Genomic DNA, 20,283 nt, shown 5'->3' on the forward strand with positions numbered 1-20,283 from the left:
GACATGTAGATATTCTGATTAGAGTGGGTTGATTTATTTTTTTTTCCTACCAGAAAATGCTGTTTCTTCAAAACTGATTTTGACAATGCCAGACTTGATGACAATACCATTAGGAAGGTTTCTCTGGTCCAGGTTTGGGGCGGGTGGGGGAGAAAGAAACACATACACCATCCCCAGAATAGCCCTGTGGTTAGGGTGTTTACTTGGGACATGGGAGCTGAAGATTCAATCCCTAATCTGGAGCAGATACTTGAGCCAGGGTACCCCACATCCCACGTGAAAGCACTAACCATCAGGCTATTAGCTATTCTGAAGTGGTGGGATCTTGTTCTTGTGAAAATTTTTGAAACATCTCATCTTCGTTCCACATCAAAACAAAAAACAAATTTTGAAACTGAATTGTTTTCTGGCCAGCCCCAATTCTGATACAGTTTGATATTCACTCTATCTAGATAATACACTTATTAATTTTATTATTATTAAGATTACTGGTATTCTTAAACTCTGTGTCATTTCAGGCAAGTTTACTGTCATCAGGCAAACATAGCAGGATATAATCACATCATTTCTAGATGCTAGGTAATCATCAAATGTTTTGAATCTTTCCAGAACACAAAAACAAGAACAGAAATATCTCTGATCTTTGGAAATTTTTTTATGTTTGAAGCGATGAACTTCATTCCTCTTACCCTGCACACAAGCGAGCAATGGGGTCTATTGTTACTAGAAACAATGAGTACCAGAGTTGTACAAAATGTGCCAGATTCTGAGCCTCTTTCTCACTGTGAGTAGCATCTGTCCCCAAAAGTTGCTCCATTGGAGTTAATGGGAGATACTTCTGGAGTGTGCTGCTATTCACTGTGTGCAAGGGGATCAGCATCTGGTCCACCATAAGCAAGGATTTAAAAAGTAATTTAAAAGTGAGAATCTATTGCCAGAGCATGATAATTGCTGCATAATGCAAAGCTGCCCTAAGAAATATCATATGGGAATGGGAGGGAGTAAAATAAAAAAACATGCAATAACTAATGCCCAAGCAGAATCATTTTAACAGCAGCAATTTAGAAATAAATGAGAGGAAAAGAGAGAGAGTTGTTAACAAGAAGAGGTGCAGGGCAAGAAACTGTCAGCTACTCTATAGTTTTGACTGAAGACCGTGAAGTTATATAGGTTACTGGAGGTCAGGCATTTCCACCAAAAATGGAAACCTGGGCTGATTGCATCTTTGCAGACGGAGGTCCCAAATGTGATACTACAGGAGAGAAAGAACAGGTATTTCAGCAAATTTACCCTTGTAATATATATCCCACAGCATAGATATGTAACACAGTTTCAAAATGTAGTCACTGTACATTTTATAGAGTTGGATGAGTGTAGTATTGAGGTGGAACCTGCCCTACTTTAGTCTGTTGAAGTGCAGCCGGGGAGAAAATGATCTCTGCTGAAAGGAAAGAAACTTTCATTACAGCATATATTTTATCTTATCTTCTCAATAGGTGGATACTTTGCCATTACTCGTTTAGTTACAATTTAACAAGAGGAAACCTGACTTAAATCAAGTGTATAAATAATAATTAGGAAAAGCATATACTTTGTTTCTACTGTTGTTGTTGTTTCCATATCCAGATCTCCAAGTATTAAAACACTGAGTGCTTGATTGCACAGTCCTTACTCAGTCTGGCAGGTACTTATTCATACAAAGCAGAAGCTATGCTTTACCATTCACAAGTTGTGTAAGTGCTCACCGGAGTGAACAAACAGTACACATTGTGCCTAATTTATTAAACTTCACAATAATCCTAATGAGATAGATGAGTAGTATTCCCTCATGCAGATGAAGTAGATAAGATGCCTACTAGCAAAGATAAACATTTAGGCTTACATAACCTACATTATTAACAACTTAGGTTCCTATGTGACTTTTATGGTTCTTGGGGTACCCAGCACAGTAACTCACCTTGTTACCCCCAGCCTCCACTGTGTGGGAGATTTGCTTGGGCTTAATTGGGTGTCACCTCATGGACACCACCAGCTGTTAACCACCCAAGCACTCTCCTCTGGCTAGAATCTGGGTATGCTTGTAACCCTTGTCGGTTGACACCGAAGGAACCACAGTGAACCCCATCATAAAACTGTGTGGACAGGAATAGAATGTTCTAAACATATCACAATTTCTGAAGTACAGCTGTTTAGTTGTATTCTTTGATGATTTACCTGAGAGAAATTAAGTGATCTCATTTACATAGATGTTGAGCAACTTCTGAAGTTGTTTTAAGTAGGTCATCCAAAAATTGAGGCAGCTACAGTGGACACTTTTGAAAATGTTGGCCTAAATGACTTTCTCAAGGTAACTTGGAAAATCTTACAGAGCTAGGAATAGAATCCAGATTTATAGAGACCCAGTTCAGTGCCAGAAACACAAGGTCATCTTTATTTTCTTTATCTCCTGTGCAGGTACTCCTGAAATAGGTATCACAGGGCATAGAACAACTAATGATACTGTGAACAAAGCTGAATTCTTCCATTTGGATTTTTGTGTGCTAAGAAAAGTAAACATTTTAAAAAATACCTGTATCTGGGCATATGTCCTTTTTCCACACATCCATCAGCCACTCCTTTTAGCTGAAGAGGAGAAAGTAGCTAGTTGTAGGCAGAATACGCTACCATTCCCATTTGTATGTGCTCCCCGTGTGTTTTCCCACAATTTTTGTTTCCATCCCACCACAGTGGGGGAATTAAGGGGACCCAGGACAGACCCCTATAATTCACATGTTCATTTAGCAAAAAGTGGTAGATGGTACTTTCAGGTAGAGAATAATCTCCCTAATGGAAATTTTATGGGGAGTTATGGGCAGGCAGAATGTACGTAAGTGAAATTTGAACAAGATTCTTGCAGAGATACTTAAGATGCTTTAGAGGATGCATAATACTGGGATTGATAGCTGTCTTCACTGTTTCAGTTCCATGGAGTAAAGTGAGAAGGCTTTGCCAAGCTCTTTTGCTTGTTATCATTTTGCTAATATTGTCAAAATGGGACTTAAACCACAGTTCTTCAATTTTGTTAGCAGCTTGAAAGGAAGTTAAGTTGTTCTTAGTGTACTATATAGGAAAGCGTATGGAAAGATACCATTTGGAGAGCTAAACTTCTAAGATCAGGACGTGGTGTAATGAAACTGCACTTAGTACAGTTAATTTGATATCTGAACAGTTTACCAATGATGTTTATGGAGTCTAGAAATAAAGATGTTCAGGTACAGTAGTCACATTGTTAATTAGAATGAGGACATCTTTAGCATACATATTACTTAACCTATTATTCTTTTTTGCTTTCAGATGTAACTTGCATCTGCAGATTGATTGTGATCATTGTTGGCCAGTATAAAATATTAAAAGTTTCTCATAAAATAGGTAAAATCAGCAAAAGTACCAGGGATAATTAACATCAAGAACTTTGGAGGTTTGTCTTTCTAATAAAGTACCTGATAGGCACACAGTTTGTTTAAACTCCAACACAGAGGAAGTATATTCAAAGTATTATTGATGCTGCCTTATGGAAGCATGTTAGCCACAGTAGTACACATTAAGCACAATGTAATCACATGCATTATAATCAGTCTATCGGTATAACAAGGCAAGAGGGGGAAAATAGACTAAATCCACGAGGGGAAAAAATACACTAAATCCATGCTGTCTAATGCAAAATGTTTCTGATTGCCTTCTATTCTGTGTAGTGATACATAACTGCAAACAGAGTCAGTAGAGGTCATTGGCTAGCCCTTTTGCCTTCATCCTCCATACAATTACATATTGCTCAACATAGGCAAACGTGTCTTCTAGCATTTGGCATTCACAACTAAAAAATAAAATAAAAAATTTAAATTTTATTTGACCATTCTAGCCTTTACATTAATTATTTCATTGATTTCTTACTTGTTGTTAACAACATATTTCTACTGCATTCAGGGAACAATAAGGAAAAGCCCCTCGTGCTAAGCCATTATAACATTAGTAAATATCTGTGTATTATAATCAAGGACATCAGCTTAATTGGATAGAACTGTTTGCATCATATTTGAATGATAAAGAGTTCAAAGCATAAGACTGTACAATCCCATTATGGAAATTTCTGTTTTCTTTTAACTGGTTTAGGAGACATCACATCTTTATGGGTGAACTCTTGGGGTCTCCAATTTGATTTTTTTTATTTAAATAATATGAAAAGTGTTGGTTCGGATAAATTTATGCTAACTAAACATGATTCCCACTGTGACACCTTGGCACCCCAATATTCATCACTGTTGTGTAATTAGGATATGTTTTGTACCAAGTATGCCTTGTGAGGTATCATTCTAAAAGTCTTGATTTGCTAGACAGTAATATCTTCTTGGATTGTATGTGCTATCGTCATATGTGACGTTATGAAGTTTGGCTACGTATGAGTTACTGAAAAATGTTGTGAGGCTGAAAACACCCATAAGCAACCTTTCCGTTACAAGAGTAAAAAGGCCGAACAATGTCAATGGCTTATTGAGGAAATGTGTGCAAGGATTACCCCATGAACTGTGTACAATAAAAAATCTTTCAGAGATAGCACTACACAATGGGAACTGTTTGACCCAGGCAAACAGCAAAAGAGCTGTCCAGCCCGTGGGAAGATATAAAAGGGGCAAAATGATATCATGGGTGACGGCAATCTCCCTAGAACAACACACCTGGAAACACCTGAAAGGCAAGGACTGAACTGTGGGAAGTGATGATCCCAGGCTAGAGGGAGTTTTAGCCTGTGTATAAAAACCTGGGAAAGCCAAGGCAACTTGTGCCTTAAGACTCTGCCAGCCTGTTTATCACTCAGGTTGAAAATTTGCTAATTCATATCCTACCTCTCTAGTGTGTTAAGTTTTGTTTATTTACTAAGGTAATCTGCTTTGATCTGTTTTCCATCACTTATAATCACTTAAAATCTATTGTTTGTAGTTGTTAAACTTGTTTTTGTAGTATCGAAAACTACTGTGTGGAAATTATAACTCAGGGCAGAAAGCTGTTGTATATCTCTCTCCACCTTGAGGGAGGGTGCAAATGTTATGATCTTAAGCTGTACAGTTCCTTGTGCAGTGCAAAATGGTATAATTTTAGGATTTCTCTCCAAAGGGGGGGTGCATGCATTAGCAACTGAGAGGGCCTTAGTTGAGCCTTCCCATGCAGAGCTGATCTCAGCATCTGTGTATGAAGCTGCAGTTGGGTGTGTCCCTACCTGTGTGTAGGCTGGTGAAACAGCAAGCTTGGAGAGCTTGGCAACTTATCACAACACCACAGTGTGAAAAGGAGCCCAGGCTGGCGGGTCAGGTGGGCTCAATGGTACCCCAGTTCCAAATATCCATAACTCACTTAACAGGAAAGGAGATGAATCAATCCAACTGAAACATACTCTGCAACTCGCAGTAACCAAAATGGCAAATGCCAGTACTTCTGGATAAGACCCTCAGAAGAAAGAAATGTTTTTCATATAAAAATAGCCTTATTCCATGCATCATAGGCATAAGATTTATCTGCCAACATACTTTAAGAAATCCGTCTAAAACTAATTGGCAATAGCTTCAGCCTGAGTAAAATGGCATTGCTTTATTGCAGTGGTGGGCAACCTACGACCTGTGGCACTTCCCGCAGCTCACATTGGGTGGGAATGGAGAACCATGGTCATTGGGAGCTGCAGGCCGCCTTTCCTGCGGATGGTCAAACAGCTGTAAACAAACAGCCCACAGCAGATTACGCTGATGGGCTGCGTGTGGCCCACAAGCTGCGTGTGGCCCACGGGCCACAGGTTGCCCACTACTATTTTATTGACTTCAGTGGAGCTATATCAATTTAGATCTGCTAAAGATCTGGTCCAGTAGAAACATGAAGATTCTCTATTTGATATAAGGACCATGATATAGCCAAGTATTCCAGTCCATCCAGGATGTCAGTATCTCAGAAGTCCTTTCCAATCCTACTCTATATCACAATAATTTTAATTGGCTTTGCAAATAAATGCATCATGTGATTCAGCTTTTGTTTGGTAGCATGCAATTTGGAATGTATTAGCAGCTCCTGTGATTCTAATTTAGTGGCATAGTCTCATTTCAATGCAAATGTAATTGCCATTAGTGGATAATCATTCCAATAGGTTATCCTATTTTCTGCCCTGTTTATCTTCTGGTCTTGCTTTAAGTGTCTTGTTTTCCTCTTTCTACTTCTGTCTCAATCTCAGCTCTCTGACTCATTCTCAATATTTTTTCCAGCCATTGTTTAATGGCACAATCATCACTTGATAACATCTGTATGTCTTCTGCAATTCTGTCAAATTTGCTGGTATGGAGAGATTTAAGTACTGCAATTTCCCCTCTGAGATCCTGCTGCTGCATCATTTCAGCACATGATTTTTGTCTTTCAGCCTTTTTCTTTCAGCTTTCTCTTGTACAGCTAAATGTATTTTATGTTCATTAGAGAAAGTAACTTTTGCATAAAGGACATACAAATGCACCAAAAACCACCAAACAGCATATGATATCAAACTGAAAAGGAGCCAGGGAACAAACAGATGAAGGCAACCATCTTCCATTTGATGTCACTTTACATACTCTGTGAGCTCTTAAAATGCAAAGGCCCACAATCTAATCTCAGATGTGCAGTCCATCACCATAAATTTGGAATCATCCTTATCTGCACTTTCTGCTTGATTTAAACTCTGGCTCCAAAACATTCACATCTTGAACAAGAGATTTTTTTTTTAAAGGAAAATCTTGAAAAGATTCATACCTATTTGGGTTGGAGTAGAACAAGACTTAGCTTTTAAAATTCTCTTTTTAAAAATAATATTTCAACTTGAGCGTAGCTACTGTCTCCTCTTAATGAGACAATGACAGCTTCTCTGGAAAATCTCTTATTATGACCACACATCTTGCAAAAGTAAAATCAGATTTGGGTTCTTTTTTTCCCTAAAGACTCAAAGATTATGATGATTAGTAGCATTAGGAACCCCCTCTTAGCAGTTTCCTAATTCCAGCCTCAGACTCTGAATTGTGATTGGCCCATTCCCTTTCTTTCAGATCCTCTTTTCAAGACCATTTCTAAAACCTACATCCTTGCAGAATAAATTTCTTGGACTCTACAATGTACTGAGCATTCTGGCCCTGACCTAGCAAACCACTTAAGCTTCTGCCTAACTTTAACATGTGCGTAATCTCATTAAAACCAATGGGTGAGATGAGAGCTAAACTCTTTGCAGAACTAAGCCCTAACTGCTTAGATTACTTGAATGCTATAGAAAGATAAATGCAAGAACTGAACAAATAGATCTGGATGTCCATGGGGCTTATACACAAAACAGAGCTAAGTGACAAATGCCCTTTATCCTGAACCCATGGCGGTAACTAGCTATTCTTCAATTGAATTCAGTGGATGCGACCTAAACAATTTTTTAAGAAGAGCATGTGTGACTGGCTGTATTATGTAGACCATACCTCTCATGGTTCACTATGGGCTAAACCGCTATTCAGCTCTGTTAGAGCACTACCGGGATTTGCATGGGTTTCTGTACAATCCTATTCATAATTCTACCAAGATACAAAAACTGAGCTGATATATAAAATTACAACCCTCAAACATGTAGTTTACACAGAAATCCAGAATTCAAATGGTGTTGATCAAACTAAATTGCTTCATTACTTTCTCTGTTTTATAATTTATTTTGTGTTTATTTCATGTATGGTGCATTGAAAATTCTATTTCAAATTTATTTAGCCTTTATTCCTTGCAATTCCTTTCAAAGAGTCACAGGATACTGTTGTGCCACCCTTTTCCATTACTGTGTCATGAGTGTTTTTCCCCCCACCCCCCAAGTTCTGCTGCATCTTGTTTTCTCTATATAGTATTGATATTCTATTCATATAATGGAGTTGCTTACCAACTTGCTATTGTTCATGGACAGTATGTAATTTGGGCACAACACACTATCATTTCTACTTCCAGTACATCTCCAGATACTTATTTGATACAGATTGCCTCCCTACTAAGAAATACATCTATTCTATTGCCTATTTTGAATCTGAATTGTCTTCATTTTAAAAACAAAAAACATTACAGCTATGCAGCAAATTTAATGAATCATTCTTCTAAATCATTAGGGTAAATATTCTTGGAAAAATAAATAAATAAAACAACACCCCCAACTGAATTCCTTCCAGCTAAATAGAAACACCGTAGGCATATTCTATTAATACAAAATAAAAAGTGAACTTTTTTCTTTAATTTAAACAAATAAATGTATTGCTTAGGAATGTCACAAGAGTATTAGCATTGTAGGCTGATCTTCTGAACAGGTACTCCGTGATCAGTTGCCATATTAACATCCATGAGACATCCCGACATGAAGATCAACTGAGAGAGATGTTTGGTATGTGCTGATTTTGTTTCTTTGCCTTCCAGTAGAGTGCCAAAAAGGTAGAGGTGGGTGCCAGGTATCCTGATTGTTTTAATGGTGTGATCTTCTGTCTACTAGGAACTTAACTAGACCTTAAACTTATTTCATGATACGGTAGGCCAACAGAATTGGCTCTCAAGTGTTAGCATCTCTTTGTCACTATAACCTGTGCTGTCTCTGACATGGCAACCTAGGCTGTAGATACAGTACCTTTCCCCCAAACCATCTACTTCCTCCTGAGAGCATTGAAACAAAAGATTAAACTGCTCTTAAAGGTAATGGAAAGTATTGTACAAAACTAGAATTAGTTTTATACACATGTACATTCAGTATTTGTACATCAATGTACTGTACTCTGTGTTGCCTTCTGTGAAAGTCACTATCATAGATGGGCTGGGGGAATAAATAAGGCAGTGTAGAAAATTAGAGGGGAAAAAAGCTCCAAAGTGATGTAATGGGCCTAATTCAATTCAATATAACCTAGTAAAAGTGCACTTACTTCTGTTGAGTTACTTCTGGCTAATGCTAGTGTATGACCAAGAACTGAGCCAATATTTTAAGGGGCTGAAAACTACTGCACGGCTTTGGGAATATTAAATAGATATTGACTTTAATTGAAAAACCCTTACAAATTTAGTTGATTAAGAAATTTGCCCTTTAGATTATATTTTCTTTCTCTTTAATGATGTGTTTGCATTTTTAAAAATTCATTTTGGTTTCCTTGAGATATTTATTCTAAAAACATTATTGATATGAACTTCTGAACTTGCTTTCATGTTCAGAATAGGTATTTATGTCATAGTTTAATTCTTCATTGCCCAAACAGTGGGCCAGATTCTCTACTGCAATACAGGTCTCCTCAGCATATGAATGGGGTCTGAAGCTGATAGCTCCCTGATTTGGAAGATCAGCCTTTGCCCTGATGAAACTTAAAGCAACTACTGGGCTGCTCTGAGTTCTACCACTGGCATATTGGTGTAGCAGAGCTCTACTTCACCACCCTGTCTCCCTGCTCCCCATACAAAATCTCTCCACCCACAACAAGCCCCATATACTGGAGTTTGACGGTTGCTGCAGGACCTAGTTGCAGCACCTTTTCTCCAGAAGGGAACTGACCTGCACCAGGAGAATTCCCTGCTGGCATTCAGCCCTTTTTTGCCACCTGAGTAGCATAAAGGGACCCAATCTCAATAAAGTATCTGGGTGAGTGTTTTTAGGGTATGTGTTTTGAGGGCAGCGATCGATCCAGCGGGGGTCGATTTATCACATCTAGTCTAGATGCGATAAATCGATCCCCGAGCGCTCTCCCGTTGAGTCCTGTACTCCACTGCCGCAAGAGGCGCAGGCAGAGTCGACGGGAGTGGCAGCAGTCGACTCACGGTGGTGAAAACCCCATGGTAAGTCGATCTAAGTATGTCGACTTCAGCTACATTATTCACATAACTGAAGTTGTGTAACTTCAATCGATTTCCCCCCCCTCCTCCTCCTTCGCAGTGTAGACCAGAGCTTGGTATCCTGGAAATATATACATTTACCATCCTAGCTCATTTAATTTATTCCATTTAATTGATTAATTTTTTTTCAGTGCTTGAGAAAAAGTTTCTTCGTTTGTTGGACAGACGCTAACCTGCACTTATTGGAGGATATCTAGCAAAGGGATATATGATGGATGCATAAAATAAGCATAACGTCCTTCTTGTGAGCCATTTAGTGAAGAGCAAGATAAGAACTCCTATTTAATGTCACCATACGACCCAGAAAGATATAGTGAACAGATCTTTGATAATGATAAATAACTATTAAAGGGTCAAAGGGACAGCGGCCCTATGATTGGGCTAGACCGAAATCTACCACTGAGAAGGGCAGTTTTACAGCTATGAGAGTTTTTGCAAAAACTAGCTAATGGGGATGAGTCCACCAACCTGGAGACTGATCTGTATCTTTCTTGCCATACAGTTTTTTATGGCACTAGACAGGGCTTATAACTGTGTGCAACAGGTTGCCTCTTGTGAGTTCTTCAAATGCCTGAATTGAAAAAGACAAAATACACATGGCCAGTGGAGGCCTGTCAGAAATATCAGACAGTGGATAGATGAAACTGGCATATTAGAGTGCACTCAGAGCCAATTTAGAGCAGCGGGTAACAATCTTAATGTATCTGTGTCCAAAAAAAAAAAAAAAAAAAAAGTATTAGATGTAGTGTATGCTGAGGCTCCTCCACTGAGAAGGGTGTCTGTTGTCAGAGAATGAATGAAAGAGTATATTACTGTGTCTTTGCTGTGTTCTCTATTTTGGACAGTCTAATGGCAAGTGTGTAGACATTCTTTAGCACTAATAGAGATGTATGGGCTGTGGGAGATGTGTGATTTCTGTTCTGAATACTGGAAAGGTATGAATCCTGTGCTAAATACCAGAAAACACAACAGGCTGTTTATTTGGTCAAGTTGCACAGTAGTCTAAAACCATTTTAATTGTTCTGGCAGCAAGATACATTGTTCCACTTCTCTAAAGTGGCTAGCAATCATCTTCTTCAGCAGCTTGTTTTTCCATTTTAGAGAATACCCAAAGAATAAAATCAGGTAATATAATGAAGTAGCTGTTCTCTCCCTTCCTCTCTGTATGATCACAAATGCCAGAAAGGTGATGCTTGATGGTTCTGCAACCTTGACCACTTTATACCTCAGCCAGGTTTTTAAAAATGGAAATATAAATGTGTGTGTAGGGGGGAAATGGAACATTTCAAAAAGAGAATTATGATTCATTCAAGCATTGGTGTGTGAGAAGGAGTAGTGATAAGCTCCATTCGCAACCCATGCAATACCCACTTGAGAAGGCAAAACAAAATGACAGTGCAAATATTTATATATTACCTCCCTTTTCCCGTTTGTGCTCTGAATATAGTGACATCGTCTGATTGTCAACCAGTCTCCTCCTCTTTGCATACTTTGATCAGCACTGAAGACATTTAAGGAGTCTGACTTCTTCATTTTCACCTGGCTTTGAAGCCAATCAAAGGACTGGATGGGACCTTGAGAGGTAATCTACTTCAGTCCCCTGCACTGATGGCAGGACTAAGGATTATCTAGAGCATCCTGAATACCTGATTCAGAGGAATAGGGACCGTTCACACTTACCAAAATTAATGTTTCAGGCTGTCTGCAAACTCAAACAGAGTTCACTGCATTGATTTACATTAAAATACCCTTCAGAATGTTATCTTCACATCCGCTGGAGCTGATGGGGAGATTTTTCAACTAAACTTTTTCTGATGGAAGATGCTAATATGTCAAAACCAGACTTTTTGTTGAAAAATATCACTTATGATGAAACTTTCATTGGGAAGGTTTCTCAGTTCCAAGTCGGGGGTGGAGAAGGAGAGAGAGAGATGCTGACCTACTGATCCCTACCCCAGAATTGCCAAAAGCCTGATGGTTAGTTCACTCAGTGGGAAAAGACTCAAGTTCAAGCTCTGAATCAGGCAGAACAGGGACTTGAATCTGTGTATCACACATCCCAGATGAGTGTACTATCCCCTGACCTATTTGCTATCTGTCTTTTTTTTTGTGTGTGAAACATTTAGGAAGGTCTCTGCTTCATCTCAGAAGCAAAAAAAAAAAAAAAAGGAAGAAGAAGAAGAAAAATGTGGGAACCCAAACCTCTTTTTCAAAACAGAATTCTTGTTTTCTGGCATGCCCTGCTCATGACTAAATTCTGTTACTTATGAAATCTTAAATTATGGAGCACAAGGTGCAGCCAGTAGGGGAAAGGATGGGTCTACTGAACCCTTACAAGATGGCCCAGTTCAACCACTGTCTTTAAGCATTGGGAGAACATATAGTATAAGGGGAAGTGTAATGTAATGAAGTTAAAGACTGACTTTGTTAAGAGTTTTGACTGGCTTGAAATAAAAGCTAAAGCGATGGAAAAAAGGCTATAATTATTGGAAGAACATAATGTGATGCTTAGACAGGATGTGAAATCCACTGAGGAACATATTGCAGCTATAATTAGAGACAATGTTTCACTCACTTTAAAATGAGTCATTACTGAATGCATTAAAAAGTAAAATTTTGCGTCTGCTGGGTCTCCCAGTTGGGATGGAAGGGAAGATGACAAAAGGAGATGTGAATTTGTTCTAAGAAGCTCTGGAGTTAAACACTGAAATGGAAGTGCAAATAAAATGTGAAGTGTTTGAATTTAAAATCCTAGGCACCAAAGAAGGGACATGGATGGCTTGCAACATCTGGTATATATAATGCCTATTGTGATCATTATATTTACCCTTACTGCACAAAGAATTGACACTGATGGCTAAATGTTGTAAAAGAAAACTTTGTCATCCAAGATACAGAACAGACTAGGTAATGCACAGCCCATAAGATGAGAGCAGATGAATGTCTTGAAATTTGATTTCTTCTTCTGTGTTCATCTTGAGTACAAAATGAGCTGGATTGAGAATAGTGTTTCTATTCATTACTCTGATATAACAAACAATTCATATTTTTTTCTAATCAAGATATGGCTATGGGTGAGAAGCACAGATGTCATTTTCTGATTGCATTGGCTTTGCAAAGAATTGAACTTTCGGGGGAGAAAAAGTTGGTGGGAGTAGGTCAGCATGTGTAACTGGCATTAATTTCTCCCCAGGCTATTTGCATGAGGAAATGTTCTGCCATAAAATATATGTTATGGCAGTTTTAACTGCAGTGTGTTAAAAGAAAACAATATTACAGTTGAAAATAATAATTCTAGGAGCTGGGTGTGCAGCTGGCACTTTCAAACCTTCAAAACAATTTCCTCTATAGAAAACAAATGTTTTCTGATTGCTTTAGATGATCATAATCCATTCTGAATGTATTCTTAGTCCCCAGCCCTGCAACTGACCCTGCACCTATATGGACCTCTAGTGACATAAGGGTCCTCCATGTGACTGGTGTCATTGACAAGATCAGGGTCTTAAATACCCATATAAGCAAAGTTAGCACAAGGTGATGAGGAAGCAAGTCAGTGCAGTATAGCAGTCTGAAATATTGACTGAACAAGAATTAATTAAGGCAAGCTATAGGTAATAGCTAAAGGTATGCTCTGTATTTAAGCCTAAACATTTTTTTCATTTTACAAAATGTTATTCCTAAGTCCAAAATCTGAGCATCCTCTGGTCCTCAGAGTTTATAAAGTTCCCCATCATAGTAATAGTAGGGAACTGAATAGATAAACTTGAAGGCACTTTTGTGGTCCTTGTAATCAGAGTTAGCTGGGAATTTTCTTTTGAAAAGATTTTCTGACGGAAAACTCAGTTTCCACAAAATGAAATTTCTCATGAGACATCTTTGATTTTGCTGACTTTTTTTTTTTATGTTGGGAAAACCCATTCAAAACATTGCATTTCAGGTCAGTTCAAAATTAAACTGCATTTCTTAATTGTGGTGCATTGTCTCGTGGGGTTTGTAGTTCATGCCACCCTGTGGGTTGGATTCCTTGGTCGGACTACATTTCCCATGATGAAAAAGTATTCCCTTTGAGTGGCATGGTAAATCATGGGACTCGTATAGCTGCAGATGTATCACAACATATGTAGTCTGGCCATGGGAGAATGGGTCACCAGGCAACCCCGTGAACTTGAATGTCTGTGAAGTATTGCACCACCATGGGAATATTACAGTCTAATGTTAAAATGATGCAAAACAGTCAGTTCAAGAAACGTTTTGATTTAAAATGCAGGAACAAAATATTTCATCCTTTCTTAATCAAATTTTTTGGAACTATTAATCTTGGGGAAAAAAATCAATGTTTTACCCTCCCCAATTTGGGACAAAAATATTGAAACACTGGAATTTTCCATGAGATGGAAAGTCCTCTTTTCAATCAGCTCTGCTTGTAACCTAGACATAGCCAAAAGTTCTATCATCCATTTACCTGTGTTCTACACCCATTGAGAGCCTGGTCTAACTCCCATTTAAACCAATAGACTGACTGCAATTTAGTTTGGATTGTGCCCCTAATGGCTTGGTGAAAATTTTGGCCATGAAGATTACCATAGGAAATGCAACATTTACTTTCAAAGGCTGCTTTTAGTATTCTGCACAGTAAGCTTTCATCTTCTGCACTTTCTGGCATTTGAATGATTATATAATATCCTAACCCTGATATAGAAAATGCTATATTAGACTTTTAAAGTAAACGTTGAGAGGAGACTAAATTGTGGTTTTAAGCTATGAAGTTATTAACCAGTAATCTGACAATCAGAAAGACCCTGAATCTAGAGTCCTTATTCAGATAAAACTCCCAATGAAATCAAATAGAGATTTTCTTAGGTAAGGTCAATACTTCAAGGCCCACAATTTGAAACCTTAATTCATCAATTCACATGTTCCCTCTGCCCTACTTGTTTTCCAAATATTGCATAAATAACATTCAAAAGTCTATGTTAAATGTCAAAATCCAGTTATGAAAAAAATCCATAAATAAAAATAATTTAATAAAGGTTCACAGGTTGCATTGCTCTTTTCAAGTATTTCCCATGCATGCATGAAAGCTAAGACTAGAACATATCCTTTTTATCTACAGAAACAAGGACAAACCAGGGAGCAGCCATGACAATTTCCTTCACCCTGCCATCTGTCTTGACTCTAACTTTCGAAAGTAGCTAATTGACTTAGAAGCCCAAGACCCTAAATCACTTTTCAAAATGGGAATTGGGTGTTTTTGAAAATTTTACCGATGACTGTTTTGGAGTGAGAGGTTAAATATCTCCAAACTCATTCATGTGTAAATATATCAGTAAAACTGTCAGAAAGATACCAATTGTGATAAGGACACTTATCCTTTAAGAATTGAATGGAAGCCTTAACTACCCCAATCACAAAGGTCACCAAACAGCCAGTGTATAAGGATTTTTGGTCACCACTGACATGGGCCAGATTTGGATTGAAGTTAAAAAGCTCCTTATCTTTTTACCAGTTTTCAAAGCAATCCAGCCCTTCTTTGCTTTCAAACAGACATGTACTTGCTGGATTAAAATCTCTTTGGAAAATGAGATAAGTCGAAGACTAAAACCACATTTTGTTTTTCTCAAGAGAATATAAACTGGAAACTCTAGTCGGCCAGCCACTGCAGATGTTTCCATACCAGCTGTCTACAAAACGGTGTTGGCTGTGGTAGTGGAAGGTATTACATATCCTGTTCTTCCAGCTGGAGAACTAAAGATAAACAACAAAGTGGAAATAATCCAATTACAAATAGCTGGGAATGGTTCAGAATAAAAGACTTTCTCAGGAAGAATGTTTTCCATGCATGATGTTTATCAAACTGATTTGAGACAAATTATCTACGCCTTCCTAGAGCATATGAAATATCAATAGCTTGTGTGTGTGCACATGGGGGGGCGGACGGGTAGCAGTATGGGTGCAGGAGTACGTTATAATGAGGAAGGATGTGATAACTGTGTGCCAACTTGGATCTCAGATAAGGTCTGTATGTTTGCCAGGAGGAATTGAAATCTGATGCAGAATAGAAACATGTGAAGTTCAGAACATAGGAGAACTGGAATGCAGTTTCCTTTTTGAGCTACTCCATAAAGAAGTAGCGTCTAGGAGCTATACTAGAGAGATGCTGCTTTGAAGAAGAGAAAGGGAACAAAAGTTATTGTGTTGATAGGGATTTTACCTTATAGTAGTGATGAGGGAACATTTATAATGCAGTTTAAACCAATCCCTGTTTTTGATTTAAAAGAAACTATTAATTATTGTCTGAGTTACTATAACTGCATAAATTGTAATACAATCTCAATAACAAAAGTAACCCCTGGGCAATGGTTTATGACTAGTATATTTGAAGCCAATCAATATTTCTATAATATACTAAAGATGCAGTCTCTGCAGAATGAGGATGACTGGCATGTCAGTGCCTAAAAGTGAATTTTGAGTATCTGTGGTTACAGCCTTTTTAAAAAAAAAAAAAAAAAATCCAGTTCAGGTTTTTATAAATGGCCGGAGATGTAAAGTATTTAAAAAAAAAATCCGTTGTCATTTCTGAATTGAGGAATACAGAAAAATCAGGAAACTTATTGATAAGTATGTGTTCATATCTTCTCACTATGGTGAAATTATAGTAGGCCTTGCATTTGAGTAACAAATGGTCCTTAAAACAAATACCCATTGTTGTCCATTAAATTTATGGATTAAATTTTGGACATGTCAAAAACAGTTTAAGCTCAGGTTTTTCTTTAACTTACTCCTAAAATCATAATATTGAAGGAGTAAATAGTTTCCTTCACTGTCACCCTCTTCCAAACAGTTCAGAGCCTGGACAGTCACCTATCTGGATCCTGGAATAAAAGGAAATCAGAGAGCAAAAGGGATGATTTTTTTCCCTCCAGGTCATCTCTGAGCATAGAGATATGTTTGTCTGGTCCTGAAGAACAATTTAAAGTAGTATCGAGATCACAGTACCATGTTGACCTCCAGCAACACAGCACCAATGCAGTTGTGAGGATCTTGCCTAATGTCTCTGAAAACATGACTTATGGAATTTGTAGGTGGTGGACATGGTCCTGGCTTGTCCTCCTTCTTTCAGATGCTAAATTGTATTCAAAGACTCTGGAAAATACACTAAATGCTTTCCTAAGATTAACATTACTTGTAATCAATTGCTTTCATTGCCACAGGTATATTGAACAATTGGAAATGGGGTTGGGTATGTTTTCAAGGTACTAAGGAGTGGGCATTCAGGTGCCCCATGTGACTATCTCTACTCTGAGGTGTTCAAGTAATCAACAGGTTTGAGGACCTCTGATATATGTTACCCAACACAGCACAAATTAAAAATGTTACAATTAAACATCCAATTCAAAACCTTTCTGAATGGTTTGTTTTTCATGTGCAGTTATGCTAGGAGAGCAGAGCAATTGCAATGTTTTCAAAAAAGAAATAAGAAAAGTCTATAAACACAGACTAATTGAAATTTCCTTATGAATTCTCACACAGCTGCAGAAGCTCCATGATCATATGTCCTATCAGTCAGCAATTCTTGTAGAGTCTATGTTTTTTCTCTTCAGCATTGTGTTAGACCAGTGTATGAGTAGCCTGTCTCTGACATGCTATGCTATATAAAACATGTTGGGTTAAACTCTACTGTGAGTTATACCTCTGCAGCCTTACTAACCATCTGAGAACCTGCTTAGAAGCAAGTTAAGATGGCCTGTATCTCTCCCTTAGGGAACAGGAAAGGACAAAGTAGACAATCGCACACCAAAATACCTCAAGGTGTGAATTAAAACCAATTTAGTTATTTCAGTTACTGCTCATATACAGACAAGCCTTCAAATCTGTTCTTGAAAATGCACGTAGAAAGAAGGCAGAGAATTGCAGAGTTTTTGAAAGTTATGCTCTTTAAATCTAGAAGATCAAAATGTAGTTCACAAGTGAAAATGAATAAACATTATTGGAGATTGGAGAGCTGGGTATAGAATTAATTTGTTGGCAATTTTGAAAAGTCATGAAAAAATTGTTTTAGGTTGGACCAAAAAGGAAAATTGACATTTTCATTGAATTGAAAAGAAAAGAAAATTTTGTTTGAACTAAAACTAAACATTTAGTTCTGTTTTTTTGAATATTTTGGTGTTTCTGCATTTTTTTATTTAGAAATTTCCTTTAACTTCTTTTAGATTTTTCAATTTGAAATGACTATAAATGTACCATTTAAAAAAATGTCAGAACAAAATGTTTCAATTTTAGATTTTATTTTTGTGTTTGTTTCAAAACAAGCAATTCAGCAAAATCAATGCAAACTTGAAAACTATTTTGGTGTTACCAAATCTGCATTTTTCACCAAAAAAAAAGTTTCAGTAGAACAGTTTTTCCCAGCTATATTTGATTGTTGACTTTCCCTACCCTAAACTGTTCAGTAACGTGCTATAACACAGCTAGTAAAGCAAAATAACTTCATTACTGACTTATGTTTCTGCGTGTTTTTCTAAGACAGGTTAACTGTCCTTCATAAAATATTGAAGGGGTAGTAGGATAAAAATTGTGATTTCTTTTTTCCTGTGTTTCACCACTGTTACTCAAGTTTTGTCACTCCATTGCCCTTGTTGCTTAGGAGCATAAATTTGAACATAACCATTACCTATACTAGCAATACCACATTTATTAAAACTGCAAGAATTTAACTGTCTAATGTACCTTTCCTTGTTTACTTTCATTGTTGTATTAGCGTCAGATGGCACAATAAAACTAACATTTTCACTTGCTCGTTTTTATGCAATTGCTAAGTGCTACTGCACTTGGGTTCAACCCAACCCTGCAGGGGAAGACTGACATTAAAAAAAAACATTTTCTGTTCAGAGGAAGACTTTCATTTAGGCCAAAATGCATTCATTACTTCCCTTTAACCCAGTATCTATTTTTCAGTTAGACATTCTTTTCTTACTCTAATCCCTTTTTATCCTAACATCCTCTTTTCACTCCTCTCCCCACCTATTTTGCCCACATTTTAGGAATAAACAATGGGAATGTGACAAAAGGGTCAAAAGTCCAGCAAAAAGTAGAGCAAGCTGAGATTTATTGGCAGGAAGGAGATGTTAAGGACAAAGCAATAGAAATAAAACCATATTCAGGGAGAGAAAGATAAGGTAATCGTAAAACATAGGATGAATGATGATAAAGACTCAAAGATACAAAATTTGAACAATATATGCAGAAGCCGAACAGTCAGCATGTAATGGATGGAAAGAGTTAGTATGATATGATGGTAGAAGTGGGTTATAGAATTTTGTGAAGGGAAATGGAAGCAAGTCACCATGCTGAGCTAGACTACGTAATGACAGAGAGGATATCTGTTAATGTGTTGGTAGGGGTCTGCTGTAGGGGGGAAAGAAGGAGATTGATGCAGTGATTTCATAGGAAAGTAATACGGCAAAACACTGTGCCACCTCTGTTGAAATTGGAGTTTAGATCTAAATCATATGTGGTCATCTTGTAATCTTAACAAGCTCCTTACTGCCCTGAGACTAACACTTTGATTTCCTTTTGATTTGTGACAAATTGGAGAACCTATCTCTATCCTATAATTGCCTGTGACCATTCACTACTTTTGGATCCAGTCTCTGATACCGATCATTAAAGCCTCTTTCCTACAATTTCCTCTGCTGTATTAATTGCTGTATTACCTCTCTTTTGTTTTCCTTTTGATCAGCCCATCCACTGCTCTTTTTGCCAGCCTTTGAGTTTAGAGATATGTCCATTGCTCTGGATAAGGTTTGCACCTGAGAAACCAGATGGAAACAGTTTATTTAACAAATTTAAGGAGCTCCTTTGGGAGTTTATTGCTCTTGTTACAAGATAGCTATGTTGAAACTAATATTCCTCACCATAAGGACACAAACATACTTTTCAGACAACGTAAGATACATATTAAGTGTACTGAGAACAATTTTTAATCTCTCTGAATATGTTTGCTAGGTACTGTATGTATCTGCTGTTCATGTTCACTGTTGGCACACTATTTTGTGCAATTTCCAGAGCGGTACCTATTCTTTGAATGGGAGAGATATAAAGTGGTCATATCAATTTGTACTAGTGACTAAGAGCCTATATATATATATATATATATAATCTCCCAAGATATACTCCTGCTTCTTACTTAAATATTTTGACACTTTCAGTGCACTTTCAGGATAGTTTTATTTTTAAATTTAAGTATCTCTAGAAGTTAAAAGCACAAGTCCCATTAACTTTCAGTGAGGATTGTGCTACCGGAACAGGTCATAAATTCTCCAATGGAATGTTTTTCACAGAATGCTAATTTGTTGAAATCAAAATGGTTCA

Source organism: Trachemys scripta, chromosome 1, assembly GCF_013100865.1.
Source record: "Trachemys scripta elegans isolate TJP31775 chromosome 1, CAS_Tse_1.0, whole genome shotgun sequence".
Lineage (NCBI taxonomy): Eukaryota > Metazoa > Chordata > Testudines > Emydidae > Trachemys > Trachemys scripta.